This window comes from Phocoena phocoena, chromosome X, assembly GCF_963924675.1.
Source record: "Phocoena phocoena chromosome X, mPhoPho1.1, whole genome shotgun sequence".
Taxonomy (NCBI): Eukaryota; Metazoa; Chordata; class Mammalia; order Artiodactyla; family Phocoenidae; genus Phocoena; species Phocoena phocoena.
The window spans coordinates 129,861,443-129,883,808 of record NC_089240.1 but is presented as its reverse complement, the minus strand read 5'-3'; the positions used below and the strand labels follow the sequence as shown (position 1 = coordinate 129,883,808).

The 22,366-nt window shown below is 38.2% G+C and overlaps 1 protein-coding gene across 1 annotated transcript in view; it reads left to right on the top strand.

Annotated features, from left to right (window-relative positions):
* The first annotated feature begins 3,994 nt into the window (after positions 1 to 3,994).
* Positions 3,995 to 22,366, top strand: part of TMLHE (trimethyllysine hydroxylase, epsilon) — a 65,143-nt gene continuing 46,771 nt past the window's right edge. The window contains exon 1 of the mRNA XM_065901045.1: positions 3,995 to 4,108. The gene's annotated coding sequence lies outside the window, so the exon portion shown is untranslated. The remainder of the gene's footprint in view (positions 4,109 to 22,366) is intronic.

Below are 22,366 nucleotides of genomic sequence, written 5' to 3'. Positions count from 1 at the left end.
CACAATAAATCTCTAGATGCCAACTTGCTTTTCAGATGATCCAACCTGGCATAGTGTTCTCCAGTGGTTGAAGCCGTAAGATGAAAATTTAGGAAGGTGTCAGTAACCATATTTCCTGTTGCATGGACCTAAGAAACAAAAGGAGATTTGGAGAGAGGGGGAGAGAGGGAGAGAAAGGGAGAGAAAGAGAGAGGAAGAGAGAGGGAGAGAGCTCACAAATAAATGTATGAGGAAGAATAGAGATTAAAGAATGATAGAGTCTTGATGGCATTTGAATCCTTGGTTTTGACCATTCTTGAGGCTTAACTGTACCTTGTTCTTTCCAAGTTCTGATTGCTCCACTCCTAGGATTTTGTGAGACACCCCATTACCTTTCCATAAATTTCTCTTTCACTTAAGTTAGTTTCAGGTAGGTTTCTGTCAATTTAAACTAATGAAATGCCTCTTCAGTGTAAACATTGTACAGGCTACTAAATTTGTGCTGAATCATATTTCTGTTGAGAGTCAGAAATGTCCATATCCTGTTCATATCCTCATATACAAAATTAATACACTTGTCAGGTTTTACCAAATTTTTATCCATCAGTAGATGAGGGAAATTTTGCATGGCCTAGACGATTTCTTCTGAAAAGTTTTAGCACTTATTTGTTTCTGTATAGAGTGTATAGTAGAATTGTTGTCATAGACCAAAGCCTCAGCCAAATTCAACATTGCACTGTGTACAGAATATTTATTTTCTGGCTAAAGTCACTTTTAGTTACATAATAAAAGTTACTTTTATTATGAATGTTCATTTTCTTTCTTTCTTTTCTTTATTTTTTAACCTTTCAAAGATCACTAGTAGTTGGTTCTTTTAAAGACCATTTTGACGAATAAAAATTCAAAATTACAATACACACTTTGAATCACTTTTCAACAACTCTTAAGGTTATGAACAGGATTAGAAAGCATGAAAGTTTCACTAAGATGCTGATAAAACCAAGATGTAGATGTTGGCCAGAGACGGTGGCTCCCACATATCTTTCTTATACAATGGCCCATGCAAGAGATGGTGGTAATTTAGTCTAGAGCACGGATTGTCAAATTAGAGCCCACAGGCCTAATTCTGTCTCCTGTCTATTTCCGTAAATAAAGTTTAATTAGAACATATCCACACTCATCATCTAAATATTGTCTGTGACTACTTTTGCTCAATGAACATGGATTTGAATAGTGGCAGACAGACTGCATGTGCCCCGCAAACGTAAAATATTTACTGCCTGACCTTTTTCTAAAAAAAATTGCCAACACTTGGCCTTAAGTATTAGCAGTACAAGTGGAGACAAATAAATGAGCAGATTATATTTTTGGAATCAGAGCAGGAACAAGCCTGGTGACTTCAGTAACATAAAGGAAGGTAGGCCAGAGTGGCTAAAACATAAAAGGACCCAGATCATATCATTGGTTTTTTTCTTGTCTTATTTTGTAGCATATTTATACCTATTGCTTTTTACTCAGACATTAACTCATTCATTCAACAAATGTTCTTTAAGTTCCCACTCTGTCCTAGACACTATGTTAGCTTCTTCACACAAACACACACAAATCATAATAAGGGAAACCAACAAGTAAGCAATTATAACAGAGGGGGAATGATTTAATTGATGCAAAGAGGAGGAAATAAACTTTTGTTTCACTACCTATTCAATATTTTTCTGATATGCCATATCACCTTCCCCAAACTGTACCTGAACCACACCTTCCCTGGTTGGTCATGCCTCCCCTCCCGTCGCTAAAATGCATCACCATCATAGCACCTAATACTCATAGAGCATTTACTGTGTGTCAGATATGGCCAGGTACTTTACACATATTGTCTCATTTCATCACCACAAACCTGTAATATAGATACTATTATTATGCTCATTTGTGAATTAGGAAATTGAGGGTTAAAGAATTGAAGTCCTTTGCCCAAGATTTCATATGTGCTCCAGAAAAGAGCACTCATGTCAACTATTTTCTATTTCCTGTGCTCTGGCTTGCTGCTGATGCCTAATGTTAAGATCATTGCTGCTTAATGGTATCACCTACCAAAGGCACCACCACCACTGCCAATACCAACCAATGTCTGTGCCAAAGTCTTAAGTCTAGAGCATTAATATTTGGGTCCAGGATACTGTTTCTTGAAGCTCTTAGTATTGTTTCTGATAGATGCCAAATATCTGAGAACAATGAACATATTTTGTGAAAGAATTCTTTGTAGTTTTTACTTGTATTTTTTATTACAGTTCTTGCCCTCCAATCTGGAGCCAGATTACCTAGGTTTGAATCTCAGCCCTGACACTTAACTACTGTGTGATCCTGGTGAAATTGCTTAACTTCTCTGTGCCCCAGTTTCCTTATCCTTAAATCAGGGATAACAGTAATATTTATCTTAAGTGTTTGTCATAAAACACTTAGCTCAGCATTTGGCATATAGCACACATTTAATAAATGTTGGTTACTATTATTAAGGCAACTGGCTTCTTTTTCCGACTCTTAAACAGGCTTTATCTATCAACCTCTTGCCTCTTTCTGAGTACTTTCTGTTGATTTCACCTTACCTTTATTGATCTTATCACTCTCATTGCTACTGTCATGTTCTTTCCTACTACAGGACCTTTGACCATACCGGTGGGGTATGGTCATACCATACCCTCCACCTGGGATGTTCCTTTTCCTGTTGCTTGGCCAATTCCTATTTGTTCTTAAACTCGATAAGGGCATGAACTCTATCTGTTTTGTTTTGTTTTGCTTTGTTTTTTTTTTACCATTTTACACCCAGTGCTTAGTACTGCACCTGGGGTTCGGTAGACACTCACTAATGTTTGCTGCCTGAATGAGTACCAGTCTGAGTCTATCATTTCACTTTATTCAGTTATTCCTCTGTATATTAATTCACATCCTAGCTATAGCCTTTTTTCTTTCTACTCACTGGTTTACACAATTCTAAACAAATATTCACTAAACACAATATTTGTTAGGTCTGGGCTAGGGACTTGGAATATAAATTTGAAAAATGTGAATTTTCTGCTCTCAAGAAGGTACGTGCTCATTGGGGGACACAGGCATGCAAAGAGAGAAATTATAATCCAAAACGATAAGTGGTATACTTGAGGCCTGTGCTGGATACATTTGTCATATTGGACCCACAAAAAAGGATCAATTTTCCAAATAGACAAATAGGGGTAAAGCGTCTGGCAGCAAGAATTCCAGGGTAAAAGTACGAAGGTTTTTTTTTTCTTTTGTTGATGCTGACTTCTACAAATCTTTCCTTTTTATTACCCTTTTGAGTAACAATTTTAATCTCCAATAACTACAATACTGCTCGCTTTCCCATTTTCAATGTCTATACATTACATTTGTTATGTGTTGTTGCTCTCAATTTTTTCCCTTTGCCCTGAATTTCCATTGCACATACTATTTCAGTGATTTTTTTTGTCCTTCTTTGTAATATGTACTGTTCTTCAATTTTTACGCGCATAAGATATGAATTCTTAACGGCTCGTTCCATTCTAGCACTCAATGTACTTAACACTGTACCTGGACCTTGGATTCAAGGTGCTCAAGTAAGTTGGTGGGAGTCCAGCAGTGGAGTGGTATGCGATTTAAGTTCAAGAAAGTGGTGGAGGGATATTGGAAGAATTTAAGCTCCGGCGACCCTCGATAAACCACCATAAATAGGAGCGTTGTGGGAGGAGTCCTGAAACGGCAAGCAAGGCGACCTAGGTTTTACACGCATACTTTTATAGGTCTATCTATCCTCCGGTCTGCGCCTGTGGTTCCAAATCTGCTAAATGAAGGCAATCAACCAGAGCGGCCCAGCTCAGCCCTGTTGCATCAGAGGCTCTCGCACGATCCGCAGCCCGCTTGGTCCCAGGCGCGCGAGGCCCCCACCCTGCATGGCCGGAAGGAGCGGGGCGGGGCCTCCAGGCTAGGCGCTGGGTCCGAGCGCGCTGGGGGAGGGGAGCGCGGAGCCGACAGTTTCAGGGCAAAAAGCAAAAGGCGGGCGCAGGGCTGCCTTCCGAGGTTCTCTTTGCTTGCAGTTCCTCCCGCTTTGCTGATTTGGGAGTCGCGGCCTCCGGCACAGGTGGGTTCCGCCCTGTAGATCGGCGAAGGGGTGTTCTGGGTGGGTGCGATGAGTAGGTTTGCCCAGCCGCTGGCTTTCAGGCCTGGCGCAGTGAGAGGCGGCTGCTCGGCCTCGGGGCGTTGGTACTCACCTTTATTTACCCTGGCAGAGGAGAAGGCCACTTGTGCCTTGCCGCAGGGCTCTCGTCACGGTTTGTGCCAGCTGCGCGAAACACAGCCTGCCCGGAGATCAGCGCGGGGTCAGATGGGCCTAGCGCTTGGGAAGAGCTGGAAGAGCTGGAGCAACCTTGCGCTGGGACTGACGCCCAGAGCACATTGTCTCAAACTCGATCGGACTTTCCCGTCCTGGGTCTGTCATTGACTGTGTCTAGCTTTCGGCGAGTCCCTACCCTCTCCCTGCTTCACTTTGCTGGGCAGTGCAGTGGAAGGTGGAACTCGGCTGTCTGCAAGAGCTTGCAGCACTGACTTTCTTTCTTGGTAATGTTTTCTGCCCAGATTTTACCCTTTCTCTGCCCCTCCTGAGCAGGAAACCTAGCAAGAGTCAGGAGTAGCAGGGCAGGGCATTGGGGAAGCTAGGCAAGGCAGCTCTTTCTCTGTTCTGAAAATAACTCTGAAAAGCCTATTTAGGCTTACTTACTTTACTGACTGCCTTGAAAACTGGAAACAACATTCATTCAATGCCTTGGTTGAATGTTAACTCAAGAATGCTCTTCTGAATGCCTTACCATTAAAGATTTTAACCAGAGGACAGATGATTGTCCAAAACCTTATGGGTTGAATGAGCATAGTACACTGCCTGATGCAAGTCTAATCATAAATGACTTGGTGACTTAACTACATACTCAAGCACTGAAAGACAAACTTGAGCTCCCATGTGTGGGAATACTTCCATATTCCCTTCCCATACAGCAGTCTTTTAGGGTTGCCTCTTAGCTTGGTATTGCACTTTCAGGAAACACTGTAGTAAAAATTACACTTTATTTTACATTAACTTAACTATAAAGGCAAAGAATTAGAAACACTATGGAAGGACGTTGCGCTGTCATTCTGATTCTTCCTCATTAAGGAACTGGTGATAATGATAACGGCAACCATATATTATGCAAAACTGTAATCTTCACAACCATGAGAGGTAAATGTGCTTATGTATAACGATACTTAAAGAGGTTATACTTTATCTCATAACCAGTATGATGAAGGGAATTTTCAATTTGTCGATTGAGTCTGGGGGCATCTTTTGCATCTCCCACCTCATCCTCTGTTTCTGGGAAGGGTGGACTGGGAGGGATCACTTCCTGGTTTTGGTATCTATATCAGGAATCACAAGCGGTTCTGTATCTCTGCTTGTCAACCCTGGGAACAGCAGTAAAATATCCAAATCGATCACTCACTGTCTGCAGTGTTTCTGGAAGCTGTGTTTTCTGCCTGCCAGGATGGGGGGTGGGTGGAGCGGTGGGCCCTGGATTAATAAACTCCCTCGGATGGGAAACGTCTCTTTCTGCTTGGAGCCAAAGTGAACGTAGACTCACCAGTTGGGCACCATTGTGACCCTCTTTCGACAACACCAAACGTCCCTCATGCTTATATGGGCTGTACATGTACCTGCCATTGCCCACGTGTAAAGAGTTTACAGGGTGAGAGGCTTTGGGCAAAACCTGGTCTCTGCCACAGCTGCAGGGTTTAGGCAAGGAGTGGCCACCGGTATGAATGTGAGTGTTCTTCAAGGTGTGGGACCTGTTGATTTCCCAAGTGGTCAGTAGAGTGAGAGGGGAATTCTGATAGACATCTGCTGAGCTGACCTTGTGGGTGAGTATAGGACTGACTGTTTGGCAGGACCTGGTGGATGCGTTGGCCATATTTTTACTCTGTTCATTCATTCTTTCACTCCAAAGACAATCAATGAATGCTTACTCTGTGCCAGGGTGCTGATCCACTCACTGAGATTAGCAGCACGGGAGGACGGTAAGTTTAAGAGGACAACAGGAATTCAACTTGAAGCATGTTAAGTCTGAGGCATCCTCACTCTTCCCCATTCCCAGTATCTAATCAGTACAAAACCTTGTCACTTCTGCATCCTGAATATTTTTTTAAACCCATCCACTTCTCTTTGCCCTCACTGCTACTCAGAATTTCAACCCAGCAACATTCTTTTTCTGTTAATTTTTAAAATTTTTATTGTAGAAGACCCAAATCCCTGCTTGACCCTCAGCCCTCATGGGAAAACCACCATAACCATGGCAACAGCTACAACATCAACAACATACAACAGTCCAACGAGCTCTGTATGACCCCTAATAAGTTGTGTCAACTGGCACAAACTTTATTTTCTCTACTTCCCAAAGTGTTTTTAAAATTTTGTATCGAGATATAATTTACACGCCATAAATTTGACTCATTTTACGTGTACATTCAAGGATTTTTAGTAAATCTATCGAGTGGTGCAACCATCACTATAATCCAATATTAGATATTTCCATCACCTCAATGGCACCTCTCTCTTGCCCATGTGCACTTAGTCCCCATTACCACCCTAGCCCCTGGGAACCACTAATCTGCTTCTTGTCTCTATGGATTTGCCTATTCTGGACATTTCATATAAATGGAATCACGCAGTATGCAGTCTTTTGTGACTTGCTTCTTTTACTTAGTGTGACGTTTTCAAGTTTCATCCACGTTGTAGTGTGAATCAGTACTTCGTTACTTTTGATGGCCGAATAATGGTATATAATATATGTATATACCACCTTTTGTTTATGGACATTTGGGTTATTTTCACCTTTTGGCTATTGTGAATAAGGCTGGTATGGACATTTACGCACAAGATTTTGGATGCACATATGTTTTCAATTCTCTTGGGTAGGTACCTAGGAGTGGAAGTGCTGGCTTATATAGTAACTGTATGTCTAATCTTTTGCCACAGTATTTTCCAAAGGGGCTGCACCATTTTATATTGATTACATTTACATGCACCACCAGCAGTGTATAAAAGTTCTAATTTCTCCACATCCTCACCAATGTTTGTTATTTTTCCTTTTAAAAAATTTATAGCTGCCCTTGTGGGTATGAAGTAATATCTCATTTGGAATTTGATTTGCATTTCCCTAATCGTAATGATATTGAACATCTTTTCATCTGTTTCTTGTCCATTTGTATATGTTCTTTGGAGAAGAGTCTATTAAATATTTTGCCCATTTTTCGATAAGGTTTTTTCCCTTCCTATTATTGAGATGTAAGAATTCTTTATATATTTAAGATACAAATCCTTTGTCAGGTATATGATTTGAAAATATTTTTTCCAGTCTGTGACTTATCTTTTCATTTTCTAATTGTGTCTTTTGAAAGACAAAGGTTTTGAATTTTTATTAAGTTCAATTTATCATTTTTCTTTTGTAAATTCTACTTTTTGGTTAAGAACACTTTGCTTAATCCAAGGTCATGAAGATTTTCTCCTATATTTTCTTCTGTAAGTTTTATAGTTTTATCTTACATTTATGTCTAATCCATTATGACTTTTTTTTTAATTGAAGTATAATTGACCTACAACACTATGTTACTTCCAGGTGTACAGTATGGTGATTTGATATTTCTATACATTACAAAATGATCACCATGATAAATCTAGTTACCACCTATCACCATACAAAGATATTTTAATGTTACTTACTATATTCCCTATGTGTACATTAAATCCACACAATTCATTTATTTTGTAGCTAGAAGTTTGTACCTCTTAATCTCTCCTACCTGTTTCTCTCATCCGCCCTTACCTCTCTCCCCTCTGGCAACCACCAGTTTGTTCTCTGTGTCTATGAGCCTGTTTCTGTTTTGTTAGGTTTACTCATTTGTTTTGCTTTTTAGATTCCACATAGAACTGAAATCACGTGGTATTTCTCTTTCTCTGTTTGACTTATTTCACTCAGCATAATAACCTCTAGGTCCATCCATGTTGTTGAAAAAGGCAAGATTTCATTCTTTTTTTATGCCTGAACATTATTCCTGTGTGTGTGTGTGTGTGTGTGTGTATGTGTGTGTATGTATGTGTGTATACCACATCTCTTTATGCATTCATCTATCAGTGAACACTTAGGTTGCTTACATATCTTGGCTATTGTAAGCAATGCTGCATTGAACACAGGGGTGCACATATCTTTTCAAATTAGTACTTTCGCTTTTTAGGGTATATACCCAGAAGTGAAATTGCTAGATCATATGATAGTTCTATTTTTAATTTTTAAAGGAACCTCCATACTGTTTTCCAGAGTGACTGCACCAATTTACATTCCCACCAGCAGTGCACAAGTGTTCCCTTTTCTCCACATCGTAACCAGCACTTGTTATTTGTTGTGTTTTTAATAATAGCCATTATGACAGATGTGAGGTGGTATCTCTTTGTGGTTTTGATTTGCATTTACCCTCCTCCACAGGGATTAGACCTACATCATGGCCCAACAGCTGTCCCAGTCTTTTCAGACTCTGTCTCCATTTTCTTTCACATATGTTTCCCCTGATAAACCACTTGTACATCTCTTCCTGTCATGGCATCTCCTTCTCAGAGGACCCGAACTAATTCAGTTGTCAACATTACAAATTGGGGGATTTCTTATATAATATGCATTTCTGGCTCCTCTCAAATCTGGCAGCATTTGGACTGTCTGGCAATAATTAGCTAGAGCTGAGTAGTGGCTAAGATTTTTGGACGGATCAGGCATTCTTCAGTTCACTGCTCTCACCACAATCCCCTATTGTCTCTTATACTTTACCTATTTATGTTACTTGCCTAGCCCCTGTGGACATTTAATTTTGAGGCCCTGATGTAAAGGAGCATTCTTTTAACTCATGTAATCCAATATATTATTGCACTAGTTAAACACAGACACAGATATGACAGATAATCTTAGCTTAGAGCTTTCGTATTGGCCTACTTTACATCAGATATCTTCATGAATAATTCCCTTTTTGTTCAAATGTCATTTTGCTCAATAATGTCTACCCTGATCACCCTGTTTAAATGTCCTACTACCTCCAGCACATCCCTTTATCCTGCCATATAGCTTTTATTGCCTTCTAATATACTATATAATTTACTCATTTATTATGTTTATCTTTGTCTACCTCCTTCCGCTAGAGGATAAGCTCCATGAAAGCAGACATTTTTGTCTGTTTTGTTCACTGATAAATTCCAAGTGCCTAAAATAGTTCCTGGCACATAGTTGACACCGAATAAATATGTGTTAAATGAATTATGCAGGACGAATGAGAGGGAGAATATGGTAGGCAAAGGAAACAACATATGTGAAGGCCCTGAGGCAGTGGGCAAGATAGATGGGGCCAATTATGTGAAGCCATTGTAAAGAGATGACTCAATCCTTCTGTCTGCCCTCAAGGAGCTTTCAGCAAATGGGAAGAGAAAAATAATTAAACAGGCAATTTTTATATATATTGTAAGTGCACTAATAAGGGTATGCACAAAGAGCTGTGAAAACACTGGGTAGGCAGCTACTAACTCTTCCTAGGGGAGTTAGGAAGATTTTACAAAGGTGACATTTGAGCTAGGTCTCAGGCAGGAGAGTGACATGATGAAAGTGTTTTAAGAAGATTAATCTGGCAATAGTATGGAAAATGGATTGGAATATGGATGGAATGGAGGCAAGGAAACCATCTAGTCTATGGCAGTAGTCCAGGTATGAGGTGATGAAGGCACCTATAGGAATGGAAAGAGAAGGACAAATCTGAGAGACATTTGGAAGGAAAAATTGACAGGAGCTAAATGGACTCTTGGCTTTAAGCCTTTTAGGGGGTAATGCTTCTTCCTTAGTAATAACCATGAAAAGATTCAGATTGACCTATTATGTAATTGCTTATTCTGACTAGAATTTCTAGCTATGGCTGTTCTCCAAAAGTTTCTATTATTATGATTGATACTTGTTGGACTTTAATTTACATTAAGATGGCTTTAGACTCTAAAGGTTGGGAAGCTCTCAAAAACATCATTTTGACTATGAAACAGCAAATTATTCTACTAAAGGAGAAATGAGGGAAGCTATGGGGTTGCAAGGGAAGTTTTACAATGACCTAATAGTTGCTATTTTTTTAAGAATAATATATAAAAGATGGAAAAGAAGGATGAATATAACAGGTGGCACTTGCCTAAAGGATTAGTATTTGGAAGGATAAGCCCCCAAATTACCTCAGGCTTGTATAAATACATATTTGCAAAGACAACAAGAACAATTTTAACTACGTTCTCAGAAAGAAAAAGTACATGTGTCCTGGGATGGATAAGTTATAACTTGATATTGTTAAACTGTTCTCAATGATCAAAAGAATTAAGGAGAATAAGGACAGGTATTTTAACACTGGATTTATATAAGTATATTACCACTTCTAACAAAGGAAAGGGAAGAAGAGTTTTCAGTCTACTAATCAATAAGCTAAATATGTCCTGGGTTAGCTTCTAGAACAGATTTTCAAGTAAGTGAGTACTTAGAAAATTACACAGTGTTATCAACAAACAAAGACGTTCCACACAAATCTAATTTTTATTTCTGATTATTAGAGATGTTTATGGAAATAAGACAGATATAACATGTACATTGAATGAATGAATGAATGAAACTTCAGCAAGATTTTAACAAGTCTTTTTTTTTTTTTTTTTGTGGTACGTGGGCCTCTCACTGTTGTGGCCTCTCCCGTTGCGGAGCACAGGCTCCGGACACACAGGCTCAGCGGCCATGTGTCACGGACCCAGCTGCTCCGCGGCGTGTGGGATCCTCCCAGACCGGGGCACGAACCCATGTCCCCTGCATCGGCAGGCGGACTCTCAACCACTGCGCCACCAGGGAAGCCCTTAACAAGTCTTTTATGACACCCTTGTGAACAAGAATTATGAATCCATGTTGATGGGTTATATAATTAATACAATTATGTATTAATTAGTTAAATTACCATACTAAAAGAGTGCTGATAGCAGACCATAAGCAAAGGAAGAGTTTTAGATGGCCTGTTGCAAACCCTACCTTTGGCTTGACATCATCAATATTTTTATAACTTACTTGACTGAAGATTTAGAGCAGACATCTTACCAGATTTAAAGAGGTTATGAAGCTAGGAGAAAAGTAATTCAATCCAATGTCCACAAACATTTATGAAATTCTCCTAAGTACTAGGAACCATGCTAGATGTTAGGGTACAAAAATGAATGACCCAGAGGTCTTCACATTGAGATGTGTCCAAGTATTACTGGTGGGAAAGACATAAAAACATATAATTTCAACAAAATATATTAAGAAGGAAAACAGAGGCATAAACAGACTATAATGAGAGAACAAAAGAAAGCTACTAGTTCATTCTGTGACTTTAAGGAAGAATTCTTAGATGATATCTCCACTGATTCTTGAAAGATGTATAAAAGACAGAGTAGGAACGGCTTCCAGTTTGAGGGAACAAAAAGCATGAACATGAGTTTCTCAGAATTAGGAAAGTATAGTGGGTCTGGGAAGCTATAAACAATGAAGTACAAGGAGGTAAATAACAGGAAGTGAGGCTGAGAGGTAGCTCAGGATCAGGTAATGGGAGGCATTACATAACATGATAAGTAAATTGGACTTTACCCTGAAGGCCCTAGGGATCCATTCAAAAAGAATGACATACTAATATATATTTTTAATTCACTATTCCTACAGTGTGCAAAATGATTTGAAGGGAGGGCAAATGTGTGTATGGATAGATCAGTTGGGAGGCTTTTGCAGTCTTTGAGTGAGAAATAATGGTGGGCCTGGACTGGGATGGTAGCAAATAGAGATATAATGCAGTGTGTCGGCACTTATAACAATGCCTGGCACCTAGTACATGTAAATATCTGATATATTTGTAATAGGAGTCCTAGGAGAGGAGAGAGAGAATGGTACAGAAACAATATTTGAAGAGATGATAACTAAGAGTTTTCCAAAAGTAACAAAGTATTGTGTTATTTTGCTATTGCTGCATACCAAGTTACCACAAACTTAGTACTTAAACAAACATCCATTTATTATCTCATAGTTCTGTATGTCAGAAGACCAGGCATGGCATTACTGGGTTCTCTGGTCAGTGTATTAAAGGCTGAAATTGGTGTGTTGGGTAGGCTGTATTCTTTTCTGGAGGCTTTGGCTAAGAATTCACATCCACCCTCATTCAGATTGTTGGCTGAATTCAGTTCCATGTGGCTGTAGGACTGAGGTTGCTGTTTCCTTGCTGCATATCTGCCACATAGTCCTCTCCATCTTCAAAGCCAATAGAGAATCTCTTTGACAGCAGATTCCTCTGCTGCTTCAAGTCTCTTTCACCAGAAAGATCCCTGTCCCTTTTAAGGGATTGCTGGATTAGGTCAGACCAACCAAAGATCATGTCCCTTTCTTAATGTCAGTTGTGCCATATACATAACCTAATCATGCATGAAGTCACAGATTTAAAAAGTGCTATAACTCAGAGCAGAATAAAGAAAACCTCATCTAGATGTATTTTAATAAAGACTGATGAAAAATAAAGAAAAAGAAACAATCTTAAAAGCAGTTAGAGAAAAAAGATGTATTACCTTACAAGGAGTAGCAATTAGATTGGCTTTAACTTCTCAACAGAAACAATGTGAACATAATGGAACAATATCTTCAAAATGCTGGAGAAACTAACTGCCAATCAAAAATTCTATATCCAATGAAAATAGCCTTCAAAATGAAAGTAAGACAGATGCTTTTAGATGGTCCCAACTTACGGAACCTTCCACCAAACACCAAAGGAAATATTTAGGATCTTTAAGCTGAAGTAAAATGATCCCAAATGAAAGCTTGGAGATATAAAATGGATGCAATGGAGAGGTTAAATATGTGGGTAGATCTGAATGTCCCTGTGGGATGTATGTGTGTGTGTTTGTGTGTGTGTATAATTAAAATAACAGCAGTTGAAGAAGGAAGATAGAGTTAATATAAATTCTTTAATTTGCATTATAATTTTAAAAAATCAAAGATATGTGTTATAATCCCTAGAATAACTGTTTTTAAAAAAACAGTAAAAGAATGTATAACTAACAAGTAAACAAAGGAGGAAATGGAATGATACAAATTACCTAATCAGTGTAAAACAAAGCAAGAGAGAAAGGTAACAAAACAGGCAAGACGAATAGAAAGCAAATATTTGACTTCACACATTAATTAAATGACAAATCATGAGGTTAAAAAACAAAATCTAACTACATATATGCTGTTTATAAGAGACAAAAGGGTGGAATAAATATACGCCACAAACACTACCCCCCCAAAGAAACCTGATTTAGATATAATAATATAAAACAAGACTTTATGGCAGGTTTCTTTACTAGACATAAGACATATTTTGTGATGATAAGAGAGGCCATCCACCAAGAAGATAAAATTATTGTTCTAATTTGTATGCAGCCCAAATATACAAAGCAAAAATTGACAGATGTCCAGTAAATAAATTCAGTCATAATCAGAGATATTAATACATATCCCTCAATAACTAACAGATCATAAGACAAATAAAACCAATAAGTATATAGAAGAGTTGAACAATAATATTAACAAACAACCTAATTGACAGACATATACAGATGACCTTATGTAACAACTACAGAATATATATTCTTTTCTGCACACAGAAAAATAGATGATATGCTAGGCCATACAGCAACAAATTACAGTTGCACTGAGGGGTTATTTTGCCACGATGAAATAAAGTTAGAAAACAATAATAAAAATAGAAAATCCCTCTAAAATATGTTTACTTTTAAATAACCTGTAGGTCAAATTTTAAAAATCACAATGGAAATGAGAAAATATGTTAATTGGCTGAAAAATGAAAATATTGCATATCAAAACTCATGGTGGGGGAGGGGTGAATAGTCAGAGCACAGAGGATTTTTAAGACAATGAAAATACTCTGTGTGTTATTATAAAGGACACATGTCATTATACATTTGCCCAAACCCATAGAATGTAGAACACCCAGCGTGAAAGCTAATATAAATTATGGACTTTGGGTGATAATGATGTGTTGATGTAGGTTCATCACTTGTAACAAATGCATCACTCTGTGGTGGGAGATATTGATAATGGTGGGGAATATGCATGTGTTGGGGCAGGAGGTGTATGAGAAATCTCTATATCTTTCCCTCAATTTTGCTGTGAACCTAAACCTGCTCTATAAAAAACTTGCTTAAAAAAATGTACAGTGGGTAAAAGATCTTTGAACAGACACTTGACCAAGGAAGATATATAGGTGGCAATTAAGAATATGAAAATATGCACAACATCATTCATAATTAGGGAGATGCAAATTAAAACAACAATGAGATATTACTGCACACCTATTAGTTGCTAAATCTATTAATGGCTAAATCCAAAAAACTGACAATACCAAGTTCTAGCAAGGATGCAGAAGAATGAGAGCTCTCATTCATTGCTGGTGGAATGCAAAATAGTACAGCTACTTTGGATGACAGTTTCAGATTCTAGTAATGTTAAGTAAAACATCAATAGCACTCTTTGGCGTTTACCCAAGTGATCTGAAAACTATGTTCACCAAAAAAAAAATGTATTTCTGTATGTATGTGTGGCAGTTGTGGAGATTTCAGCTGTATGTGATCTTGAGGTTGGTTCTCCGAACTGTTGATTGTTGGTGAGTTTCCTTGAAGGAATGGGAATGGCAAATAATGAGGGAAGGAGGCTTTGACTTTTTATTTTATATATTTCTCAGTTGTTTAGATTATTTTTTTTCTTTTTACAGTGAGGAAGTGGTTTTTTCTTCTAGTTTTATTGAGATATACTTGACATAGAGCACTATATAAGTTTAAGGTGTACAACATGATGATTTGTCTTACATCATGAAATGATTACCACAATAAGTTTAGTGAACAGCCACCATCTCAACAGATACAAAATTAAAGAAAAGGAAAAAGAATTTTTTCCTTATGATGAGAACTCTTAGGATTTACTCTCTTAACACCTTTGGTGTATAACATTCAATAGTGTTAATTATATTTATCATGTTGTACATTACATCCTTAGTATTTATTTATCGTATAACTGGAAGTTTGTACCTTTTGATCATGCTCATCCAATTCCCTCTCCCTCCACTCCCCGCCTCTGGTCTGATCTCTTTTTCTATGAATTTATTTGTTTGTTTGTGTTTGCTTTTGAAGTACAATTGACCTACAACACTGTGTTAGTTCCTGTTACACAGCATAGTGATTTGATATTTCTATACATTTTAAAATGATCACCCGGATAACTCTACTTACCATCTGTCACCATACAAAGATATTACATAGCTATAACTATATTCCCCACACTGTACATTTCATACTGGTGGCTCATTTATTTTGCAACTGGATATTTGTACCTCTTAATCTCCCTAATCTATTTCTTTCCTCCCCGCACTGCTCTCCCTTCTGGCAAACACCTGTTTGTTTTCTGTATCTATGACTCTGTTTCTGTTTTATTATGTTTGTTAATTATTTTTGGTTTTTAGATTCCACATATAAGTGAGATTATATAGAATTTGTCTTTCTCTGTCTTATGTATTTTACTTAGCATAATACCCTCTAGGTCTATCCATGTTTTCACAAATGGCAAGATTTCATTCTTTTTTATGGCTGACTAATATTCCAGTCTGTCTGTGTGTGGGGGGGTGTAACATCTTCTTTTTCCACTCATATATTGATGGGATCTAGGGTGCTTCCATATCATGGTTACTGTAAATAATGCTGCAATGAACATAGGGGTGCATATATCTTTTCAGTTTAGTGTTTTCATTTTCTTCATATAAATACTCAGGAGTGGAATTGCTGGATCATATGGTAGTTCAGTTTTTTATTTTTTGAGGAAACTTCATACTGTTTTCTATAGTGGCTGCACCAATTTACGTTCCCACCAACAGTGCACGAGGGTTCCTTTTTCTCCACATCCTCACCAACACTTGTTATTTGTTAGCTTTTTGATAATAGCCATACTGACAGGTGTGAAGTAGTATTTCATTGTGGTTTTGATTTGCATTTTCTTGATGATTAGTGATATTGAGCATCTTTTCATGTGCCTGTTGGTCATCTGTATGTCTTCTTTGGGAAAATGTCTGTTCAGGTCCTCTGCCCATTTTTTTTTTGTTTTGTTTTTGTTTTGTGGTATGCGGGCCTCTCACTGTTGTGGCCTCTCCCATTGCAGAGCACAGGCTCCGGACGTGCAGGCTCAGCGGCCATGGCTCACAGGCCCAGCCACTCCGCAGCATGTGTGATCTTCCTGGACCGGGGCACAAACCCATGTCCCCTGCATTGGCAGGTGGACTCTCAACCACTGCGCCACCAGGGAAGCCCTCTGCCCATTTTTAATTGGGTTATTTGCTTTTTTTAATGTTGAATTTATGAATTATTTCTATATTTTGGATATTAACCAGATATATCATTTACAAAGATCTTTTCCCATTCAAAAGGCAAATTTTTCATTTTGCTGATAGCTTCCTTTGCTGTACAATAGCTTTTTAGTTTGATGTAATCCCATTTGTTTATTTTTGCTTTTGTTTCTCTTGCCTAGGGAGACATATCCAAAAAACTATTACTAAGACAAATGTAAAAGCACATACTGCCTATGTTTTCTTCTAGAAGTTTTCTGGTTTCAGGTCTTACATTTAAGTCTTTAATCCATTTTGAATTTATTTTTGTGAATGGTGTGAGAAGTAGTCCACTTTTGATTCTTTTGCATGTAGCTGTCCAGGTTTTCCAACATCATTTATTGAAGAGGCTGTCTTTTACCCATTGTATATTCTTGCCTACTTTGTTGTAGATTACTTGCCCATATAAGTGTGGGTTTATTTCTGAGTTCTCTATTCTGTTGCATTGATCTATGTGTCTGTTTTTGTGTCAGTACCATACTGTTTTGATTACCATAGTATTATAGTATAGTTTGAAATCGGGGGCATGATACCTCTAGCTTTATTCTTCTTTCTCAAGATTGTTTTGGCTATTTGGGTTTTTTTGTGTTTCCATAAAATTTTATAATTACTTTTTCTAGTTCTATGAAAAATACCACTGATGTTTTGATAGGGATTGCATTGAGTCACTAGATTGCCTTAGATAGTATGGTCATTTAAACAATATTAATGCTTCCAAACCAAGAACACAGTATATCTTTCCATCTATTTGTGTTGTCTTCAATTTCTTTCATTGGTTTCTCATAGTTTTCTGAGTACATGTCTTTTACATTTTGGTTACATTTATTCCTAGGTATCTTATTCCTTTTGATGTGATTGTGAATGGGATTACTTTCTTAATTTCTCTTTCTGATAGTTCATTGTTAGTGTATAGAGGTGCAATAGATTTCTCTATATTAATTTCATATCCTGCAACTTTACCAAATTAATTGATGAGTTCTAGTAGTTGTTTGGTGGCATCTTTAGGATCTTCATGTATAATATCATGACATCTGAAAACAGTGACAGTTTTACTTCATTCTTTCCAATTTGTATTCCATTATTTTATTTTCTTGTCTGAGTGGTCTGGCTAGAACTTCCAATACTATATTGAGTAGAAGTGATGAGAGTGGGCATCCTTGTCTTATTCCTGATTTTAGAGGAAATGGTTTCAGCTTTTCACCATTGAGTGTGATGTTAGCTGTGGGCTTGTCATATATGGCCTTTATTATGTTGAGGTATGTTCCCTCTGTACCCACTTTGTTGAGAGTTTTTATCATAAATGGATGTTGAATTTTGTCAAAAGCTTTTTCTTCATCTACTGAAATGATCATATGATTTTTTTTTCTCTTCAATTTGTTAATGTGGTGTATCACACTGATTAATTTGTGGATATTGAACCATCTTTGTATCCCTGGAATGAATCCCATTTGGTCATGGTGTATGATCCTTTTAATGTATTTTTGAATTTGGTTTGCTAATATTTTGTTGAGGAATTTGCATATATGTTCATCAGTGATATTGGCCTGTAATTTTCTCTTTTTTTTGATAACTTTGGTTTGGTATCAGGGTGATGCTGGCCTGGTAGAATGAGTTTGGAAGCTGTTCCTTCCTCTGCAGTTTTGGGGAATAACTTGAGAAGGATAGGTGTTAACTCTTCTCTAAATGTTTGGTTGAATTTACCTGTGAAGGTATCTGATCCTAGACCTTTGTTTGTTGGGAGTTGTTTTCACTCCTGATTTAATGTCATTACTGGTCATTGGTCTGTTCATATTTTCTGTTTCTTCCTGATTCAGTCTTCAGATATTGTACATTTCTAGGAATTTTTCCATTTCTTCTCTGTTGTCCATTTTATTGGTGTATAACTTTGTGTGGTAATCTCTTATGATCCTTTCTGTTTCTCTGGTGTTGGTTCTAACTTGTGTTTTATTACTGATTTTACTTATTTGGGCCTTCTTTTCTCCTTGATGAGTCTGGCTAAAGGTTTATCAATTTTGTTTATCTTTTTAAGAACCAGTTCCTAGTTTCATTGATCTTTTCTATTGTAGTTTAGTCTATTTCATTCCTTTTCTGATCTTTATGATTTCTTTTCTACCAACTTTGGGTTTTGTTTGCTCTCCTTTTTCTTGTTCCATTACATGTAAGATTAGGTTGTCTGAGATTTTTCCTGTTTCCTGAGGTAGGTTTGAATCACTATAAACATCCCTCTTAGAAATGTTTTTCCTGTATCCCATAGATTTTGGACCACTGTATTTTCATTTTCATATTCATATTTTTTGATGTCCTCTTTGATTTCTTCAGTGACCCTTGGTTGTTTACTACAATGTTATTTGTTCTCCATGTGTTTGTGTTTTTTACAGTTTTGTTTCTTGTAGTTGATTGCTAGTCTCATAGCATTGTGTTTGCAAAAGATGCTCAATGTGATTTCAATCTTCTTAAATTTACTGAGATTTATTCTGTGGCTTAGCATGTGATCTATCCTGGAGAATATTCCATGTTACTTGAAAAGAATGTGTATTCTGGGGCTTTTAGATGAAATGTTCTATATATACTATTAAGGCCATCTAGTCTAATGCGTCATTTAAGGCCAGTGTTTCTTACTGATTATCTGTCTGGATGATCTGTCTATTGCTGTAAGTAGGGTGTTAAAGTCCCCTACTATTATAGTGTTACTGTCAGTTTCTCCCTTTATGTTTGTTAATATTGCTTTATGTATTTAGGTGCTCCTATGTTGGGTGCATTTATATTTTAAATTGTTATATCTTTTTGTTGGATCGATCCCTTTATCATTATGTAATGTCCATCTTTATCTCTTGTTACAGTCTTTATTTTAAAGTCTATTTTATCTGATATAAAAGTCACTACCCCAGCTTTCTTCTCATTTCTGTTTACACGAAATACCTTTTTTCCATCCCTTTACTTTCAGTCTGTCTGTGTCTTTAGATCTGAAGTTAGTATCTTGTAAGCAGCATAAATAGGGGTCTTGTTTTTGTATCTATCCAGCCACTCTGTCTTTTGATTGGAACATTTAGTTCATTTACCTTTAAAGTAATTATTGTTGGGACTTCCCTGGTGCTCCAGTGATTAAGACTCTGTGCTTCCAATGCAGGGGGTGTGGGTTCAATCCCTGGTCAGGGAACTAAGATCCCACATGCTGTGTGGCCAAAAAATAAAAATAAATAAATACATAAATAAATACTTAATTATTGTTAGGTATGTACTTATTGCTATTTTGTCAATTGTTTTGGGATTGTCTTTGTAGTTTTTTTAATTGTTGTTCCTTTCTTCTTTTGCTCTCTCCCCTTGTGATTTGATGACTATCTTTAGCATTATATTTGGATTCCTTTCTCTTCTCTGTGTGTGTGTGTATATATTATAGTTTTTTGATGTGTATTTACCATGGGATTTATATATAGCAAATTTTATATATATATATATGTAATTATTGTAAGTTACTGATCTCTTTAGTTTGAATGCATTTTAACAACCCTGCATTTTTACCCTCCTCCCCCAATGTTTACTATTTGACATCTTATTTTGCATCTTTCTGTTTTATGTATCCCTTAACTACCCATTGTGGTTATAGATGATTTTACTACTCTAGTCTTTTAACCTTCCTACTAGCTTAATAAGTGGTTAATTTTTCTACCATGACTGTATATATTTGCCTTTACCAATGAGATTTTTCCTTTCATAATTTTCATATTTCTGGTGGCGGCCTTTTCTTTTCCACTTAGAGAAGTACCTTTAACATTTCTTGTAAAGCTGTTTTGATGGTGCTGAACCCTCTTAGCTTTTGCTTGTCTGTAAAACTTGATCTCTCCATCAAAACTGAATGAGAGCCTTGATGCGTAGAGTATTCCTTGTTGAGGTTTTTTCCCTCTCATCACTGTAAATATATTGTGCCACTTCCTTCTAGCCTGCAGAGTTTCTGCTGAAAAGTCAGTTGATAACTTTATGGGAATTCCCTTGTATGTAACTTTTTGCTTTACCCTTGCTGCTCTTAATATTCCCACTTTATCTTTAATTTTTGCTATTTTAATTACAGTGTGTCTTGGTGTGTTCCTCTTTGGGTTGATCCTGTTTGTGACTCTCTGTGCTTCCTGGACATGGATGTCTGTTTCCTTTCCCAGGTTAGGGAACTTTTAAGCTATTATGTCTTCCAATATGTTTTCTGCCCCTTTCTCTCTTCTCCTTTTGGGACCCCTGTAATGCAAATGTTAGTACACTTGATGTTATTCCAGAGGTCTCTTAAACTGTCTTCATTTTTTTAAATTCTTTTTTCTTTTTTCAGCTTAAGTAATTTCCACTACTCTGTCTTCCAGTTAGCTGATCTGATCCTCTGTATCATGTAATCTATTGTCAATTCCTTCTAGTATGCTTTTTAATATCAGTTATTGCATTCTTCAGCTTTGCTTGGTTCCTCTTTATATTGTCTAACTCTTTGTTAAAGTTCTCACTGTGTTTGTCCAGTTTTCTCCCAAGTTCTTTGAGCATCTTTATGATCATGACCTGAACGCTTTATTGGGTAGATTGCTTATTTCCACTTAGTTCTTCCTCTGGGATTTTATCTTGTTCCTTCACTTGGAACATATTCCTCTATTGCCTCATTTTGCCTAATTTGCTATTTTTATTTCTATGTATCTGGTAGGTTGTTACATTTCCCAACTTCGGAGAAGTGGCTTTTTTTATGAGGCATCCTATGTGTCCGAGCAGTGCACTCCCCTCTGGTCACCAGAGTTATATGCCCTGGGGGTGCCCCCTGTGTGGGCTGTGTGGGCCCTTCTGTTGTGGGGGGCTGGCTACTATGAGTGGTCTGGTAGGTATGGCAGGCCCTGTCTGGCTGATTATCAGGCTCTGCCTTGTACAGAGGCTGCTGGCCACTCTAGATTGGGGCTGGGTCTCAAGAGGCCTGGCTGCAGAGCCCCAGGAAATCCCAGGGCTAGTGCTGGCCCACAGGTGGGCAGAGCCCAGTCAGTGTGGCTTGTTGCAGGGCCAGTTGTCCCAGATCAAGCATCAGCCTGCCAGTGCATGGGGCCAGTTCCCGACATGGCTGACTGTGGCATCTGATATTACAAAGCTGGTGTCAGCCCACTGTTGAGTGGGTCTGGATCCTGGGGCAGCTAGCTGAGGGGCCCACGGTGTCTTAAAGCTGGTGTCAGCCTCCTGATAGGCAGGATTGTGGCCCAGGGAGGTCCTGGAGCTGGTGTTAGCCTGTTGGTTAGTGGGGTTGTGGCCCTGGTGATCTTGGGCTTAGTGTTGCCTCACTGGTGGGCAGAGTCAGGACCTGGAGTCTAGTACTAGTGCTAACAGGCTGGGGGTGGGTCCAGGTCCTGGTGCTAATAATCTAGAGGGAGGATTCCACAATGTTCCTTGCCAGAACCAGTGTCCTCATGGTAGAATGAGCTCCCCAAATGGCTGCCACCAGTGTCTGTGTCCCCAGGGTGAGCTGCAGTGGCCTTCTGCCTCTCCAGGAAGCTCTCTCCAAGTTCAGCAGGTGGGTCTGACCCAGGCTCCTTTGAAATTACTGCCTCTGCCCTGGGTCCTGGAGTGTGTGAGATTTTGTGTGTGCCCTTTAATGATGGAGTCTCTATTTCCTACAGCCTTTTGACTCTCCCAAAAGTAAGCCCCACTTGCCTTCAAAGCCAAGCGTTCTGGGGACTTGTCTTCCTGGTGCAGGACCACCAGGATAGGGAGCCTGATGTGGGGGCTCAGACCCCTCACTCCTTGGGTAGAACCTGTGCAATTGTAATTATCCTCCCACTTGTGGGTCATCCACCCAGGGGTATGGGTCTTGACTATACTG